A 6,237-nucleotide genomic window follows, 5' to 3' on the forward strand; every position below is an offset into this window, starting at 1 on the left:
CCGCTCTAACTACTGGTTCACTGGTTCATAGGTTCAATCGGTTCGACCGTAGTTGAACCAAAAAAATCGTTTTATAATAAAATAATAAATAAAATATAAATAAACATATGAAAATATAATTATAGTCTAATGTAAACTTTAAAATATCATTCAAATTAAAAGTACTACATAAACCCGAATGTTATAATCTCATTTAAATATAAATTCAAAAGTAAAAAAACAAAACAACCAATCAAACATAACATGGCAACATCAAAATGATCCAAGTTTATCATCAATCATCAAAATCCTTCATAACTTGCTGCAGATTTGCGTCGTTGATATCATCACCTTCATTTCCACTACTTGGAACAGAGAAAGCAAGTGGTGCAGCATAAAATGTACTGCTACTACCACCACCACCACCTTGATCTAATACAGCATTAATCTCATCTAACAAAATATAACACATTATCAATAAATCAAAGATCAAAGCTATTGTAATTTATTGTCTGATCAATAAACTATAATACTCACCAAGCAAGTCTTTAATATTACTTGGAAGATCAGGCACTTTTTCAAAAACCTCTTCCGTCACCCAAAAGTCAACCATATCAATACTTTCAATATCGATTGGATCATATTGCAACCTTTTCTTTTTTTTCCCTTTCCGTCCTAACAAATTAAATACAATATATGATAAGCCTAGTATATTAACTACACAAAATCTAATGATATAAAATGAAAGGATGAAATATATATTACCTGGATTTAAGACGCAAATTATAGGTAACATACACAATATCACTTAGCCTATCATGCTCTAATCTATTCCTTCTTTTTGTATGAATTTGATAAAAAAGACTCCAATTCCTTTCACACCCTGAAGAAGCAGATGCTTAGCTAAGAATGCGAACTGCCATGTTTTGTAAACATGGAGCAGAACCACCAAACAACCTCCACCATTCATCGACAAGTTACAATCCCATATCTCAAGTATTAGTTATCAAATTAAGGAAACGAAAACATAAAATAAGTAAATAACTAAAGCTTATTATCAAACTAATATTATTACCAGGTTGAAGTTTTTTTGCAGCTCGAACAGCTTCAGGCCTATCAAAGCTTTCCTTTCGATCTCTATATAAGTGTATTTCTTTCATTGCCTCAACTGAATCTAAATTATTAACCTTGCAATGCAATGTAACAAGATCAAGTAAACCTCTCATGACCTCAGGTGCTTCTCTATAATTTTCAGAAAAAAGCAAGCAGGATTCAAGAAATAAGCTGCTGCATGAAGATTTTTTTTCAAATATTTGTCCCATCTTGAGTTGATAATCTCTGTGTAAGGTTGGTGTGCAGTCTTACTATGCTTGAACATTTCTTTGATTCCATTTTCTGACCTCAGCATACCTTCATAAACAATTCCCAATGATGGTTTATCATTGGCATCTACCAACCTCAGCAATTTAATCAACAGATTCACAATTTGGCATGCAGTAAAACAATCATTCCAAAATTTATTGTCTAGGTACACTCATAGCTCTACCATTAGCACTCCTTCCTAATTTGTGTCCGGTAAAGTGTGTATCAATAACCAATGATTGTAAATCTGATTTGCGCTCAAAGATACTCATCAATGTGATGAAGACAGTGGCAAAATGAGTTGCACCTGGATGAACAATCTCCCTCCAATCAGTTCTTTGTCTTAGCCAGGACAAGAACACCGTATGATTATACACAAACACGGTAATCTTCGAAGCACGTGTTGCAAGGTTAGAAATATGTGGCATGCTGCTTATATCTTTTAGAATAAGATTCAAGCAATGAGCAGCACAAGGTGACTAGTGAATATTTTCAAATTTCTTATTAATAAGCTTACCAGCAGCAACATAATTCGCGGCATTATCTGTCACTACATGAACAATATTATCAGGTCCAATCCATTCAATCACCTCTGAAAATAAGTCACACAAGCTTGAAGCATTTTTTTTACCACATTTGAAGCATCTACAGATTTCACAAAGCACAACCCTTTCGAACAATAAACCAAAAAAATTAATCAACGTTCTTTGCCTTTGATCTGTCCAACCATCAGCCATGAGAGTATATCCAGCTTCTTTCCAAGCAGACATATAGGTATCAACAACCATTTGACACTCCCTTTTGAGATCGGCTAATAAGTTAACCCTCAACTTATCATAAGAAGGACCTTTATAACCAGGCCCAATGCCAGCAACACCATCCAACATATCTTGAAAAAAGGGTGACATAACCGCATTGAAAGGAATCCTACAATCCAAAAGCCATCTAGCCACTCGCTTATCAACTACATGAAGCGCCACTTTGTTTTGAAACACACTTCTCAAACTTGGTTGACTTCCCGGAGTTATTCTTGGTGCAAACATAGGAGGAATAATGGTTTTTGCTTTCTTTTTTGGATCGCCTCCAATCACCTCCTTAGTTGGTAACTGAATCGGAGTTTGTTATTCTTCTTGCGCTATTGCTTCATCAATTGCATCCTCAATCTCATTAGTACCCTCTTCATTGAAACTTACTTTCCTTTTACTAGTTTTACTTTTCTGAATCTCTTTTAATAAACCTTCCATTTGTTTTTCTACATCATATGGGACCTTAGAACACTTCTTAATGTCTCCACCTATCTTCGCCAAATGCTTTTTCATTCTATTAATTCCACCGCCCCCAAAAGTACTCAGACAAAATAAGCATTGGTAATGCGGTTTTCCATTTATATTTTGTAAAGCAACTTATCTCCAAGCAGGATCAGTTTTCCCCCGAACATTAGAAGTTTGTGACTGGCTTTCGTTAGATGCGGGAGGAAGAGAAGGTTCATTCGAAGCATAATTATTTTCAGCATTATCATTCCTAGGTAGTTCTTGGTTGATACTTTCATCCATACCTAAACATTACTAGCAATCCAACCCAATAATCTCAACTCTCAAGTTCACAACAAACAACATAAAAAAATATTAAAAATTATTCACAATTATTCAACAAACAACAAAATTCAGTTCAGTAAACAAAGCAAAATCAGTTCAGTAATCAGTAAACAACAATTATTAACCAAAGTTCATAGTTCAGTTTAGCAGGATCAGTTGAATCAGTTCACAATTTCACCCTACACAGTTCAAAGAAAAATAAAATAGGAAGACAGAGTTCACAGTTTCAGAGTTCATCATGTTACACTTCAGTGACTTCAGTTCACAGAGCATCACAAAATCAAACAACTACTCAATCAAACTCATCAGGGAGACAGAGACATGCTAAACTAAAAAAAGAAATTAAAAAATTACCTGGAACTCTGGAAGCTCGAAGGCGCCTTCAATAGAACATGCAATAGGGAGAGTAGGAGACAGCGACGCCGAGTGACCAAGCAGTGGTAGAGCACCTTCGAAGGAACGATGGCTGTTGCACGACGGGGGTGGCTTGGCGAAGGAGAGAGGCTGCTGCGCGATTAGGTGGCTGTTCAAATGAACGGCGACGGCGGAACGACGCGGTGGCTGGACGGAGGTGAGGGACGACCGGATGACGAGCTCATTGAGAAGTCGAGTGAGAGTCAGAGAGGCGTTCTCAGTTCTCAGTTCTCACTTCTGCTCGAAGAGAAGGGGGATTCACTCAGGAATCAGGATCGAATTAGGGATTTAGGGCTCTAGAGGCTAAAACGGCAACGTTTTGCTGTCCAGCCAAAAAACTGGCCGGGTCACGGTTTGGTTCGACAAATCGGTTACTGGCCGGTTCACTGATTCAATTCTGGTTTTCAAATTCTGTGGTTTTACTGTTTAATCAAATCATTTTCTTGTGCGGTTCACGGTTCAACCGGTTCGACTGGACGCTCCGAATCAGTTTTAAGAACCTTGGTACAAAGTAATACATTGCTTGATTGAGGTGAAAAGACAAGTGCACTATTAGGAGCAAGATATCAAGGACGTAGATACGAAACGTTAAGTGCTTCCCCGAATTAATATTAAGGAGGAAGAATAGGCGATGGTTTTAGTCATAGTTATACAAATTAAGAGAATTAGGATTTTCAATGTGTATTGTTTTATCTTTATTAAGTGATTGCAATTGTGATTATGATGTTTCTTTTTTATGATTATTTAGTATGAGTAAAGCTTGTCATTGTTTGTGCCTTCATAGTTTAGTACGCCCATTTTTCATATTAGTACCTCCAAATCCACTTATATTTTTCAACTAGTAACCATTCTAAGAAAAATTAGTTATTCAATGTTTTTACACATAAATTATTTTATATAAATATTTCATATTGTTTTAAAAATTTTCTCAAGATTTTTGAATATCAGCTACCAAATATAATCCAAATAAAGCTTAACCCAGTTTAAAAGTATTAGGGTGTTACATTTTGGTATCAGAGCAATTTGATTTCATAGGGCCGCATTCTATGCTTGCAAGATTAATTTAGTATCATTTTGTTACAATTAGTGTCATATAAAGAAATCTTTTCTATGTGATGAAACTAGATTAGAAATCTTATCACCGTAATTGTTTTGATCAAAATGTGCATGTGTTAATGTCAAAATATAAATCATCTAGGAACACTCTACTCATAGTTAAAAATATAGCCAAATACACTTGAGACGTTCTTAAAAAAAAGGAGGAGTTAGGAAATTATGTTTTTGTCACTTTATATGTTTGGCATGCGTTATGTTTATTTTCATGTTGTTGTTGTATGATACCCTTGTCTGTTATCAAGATTATTGTTTTATGCATTATTCCTTCTTTCCTTCTTTTATACGCCTACATTTATGTTAATCATCCAAGTTCTTCCATATGTAAAATCCATCATCGTTATATCTTTGTAATCGAGAGTACATGCATATCCTGTTGCTTTCTTTTTTATAAATTTTATTTTTATAATTATTACTACTACCTTGAAAACCATTTAAACCAAGAGTACATGCATTTCTATGAACTCTATGTGATTATTTAATATGTCCTGTTATCATGAAATTCTCTTAAACATGTGATGTTACATGATTTTTTTATCTATGTCATTTATGTTACTATTACTACCCCTTTGATCAGAGGGAAGAAAAACAAATGTGAAGTAATTGACTTGCATGTTAAAGAAAACTAATTACCTTTACCTTCTCCAAACTCTGCTTATCATGTTTTGCTTAGCTTGATTTGACATTAGCTTCTTTGATTAGCTTTTCTTTTCTTCCTCTTTGGTGTTTGAATGAAAAAAAAAAAGAACTCTCCACTCTTGTCTGACCAACATCCGAAGTGAACTTAGGCAGAAGCTTAGGTTGTTTCCTCTTTGGATTGATTTGCTTTAGGGTTGGTTTGATTCCATTTTCATTTAGCAGGATCATTTTGTTTCATAGGATTGGGCTACAACAAAACAATTTAGGCCTACACACTAAACCAACATAATCAAACTCACTTGGGTTATTAACCCAAATCAACATGTTTGTCATAATCAATTTGTTATATATTAACTATACTTAAAAACTTGTCTAATTGCTCTTAAAGTGATTGCATATGATTGATTTAGTGATATGTGACTAATTATGCCTTTGCTCATTTGATTTGTATGATTTGTGCATTTAAGTTTGATGTGTTTGAATATTTCTCAATGATTGATGATCTTTATTGCTTGTTAGAGATTAGGCTGTAAAGCCAATTCTCTCGATCTATGTACCACTTTTTTAAATGAGGTAAGATTTCGGTGAAAACTTAATAAATCTAGTTTGTTGTCACCAAAATTTAGAATTATCCAAGATCTTTAGAGAGATTTATGATTTTTGGAGGCAAGATTGTCTAAAAGCTTTTAATTAAAATAAGAGGATTTTAAAACAGAGCAGTAAATTTTCAAATCAAATAACCTAACTAAGAAATAACACCAAAGCCATCTATTTTATCAATATAAAAGTTAAATGCATACATTCTTTTTATGAATGGAGAATGATATCACATTTAGGATATTATCGTCATATTAGCTTCTTTTTTAAATTATAATTTTTTTTTGAATTTTTCTTATTACCTTCATCTAATAATTTCTACTAACACTGTCTCTTGATTAATAATAAATTTAATATCATTGTTGATCTATTTTAAAAAAAAATATTATTAATTATTAACTCTATTTAATATCATTAGTTCTATGTTATTCTATTATTAGATCAAATTTGCCTATGTATCATATTTTGATAGATTTAAAAAAAAAATTGAGATGAAATTATAAGTTTTAAGGTCAATTGATATTTCATGATATTAATA

This window comes from Arachis ipaensis, chromosome B03, assembly GCF_000816755.2.
Source record: "Arachis ipaensis cultivar K30076 chromosome B03, Araip1.1, whole genome shotgun sequence".
Lineage (NCBI taxonomy): Eukaryota > Viridiplantae > Streptophyta > Magnoliopsida > Fabales > Fabaceae > Arachis > Arachis ipaensis.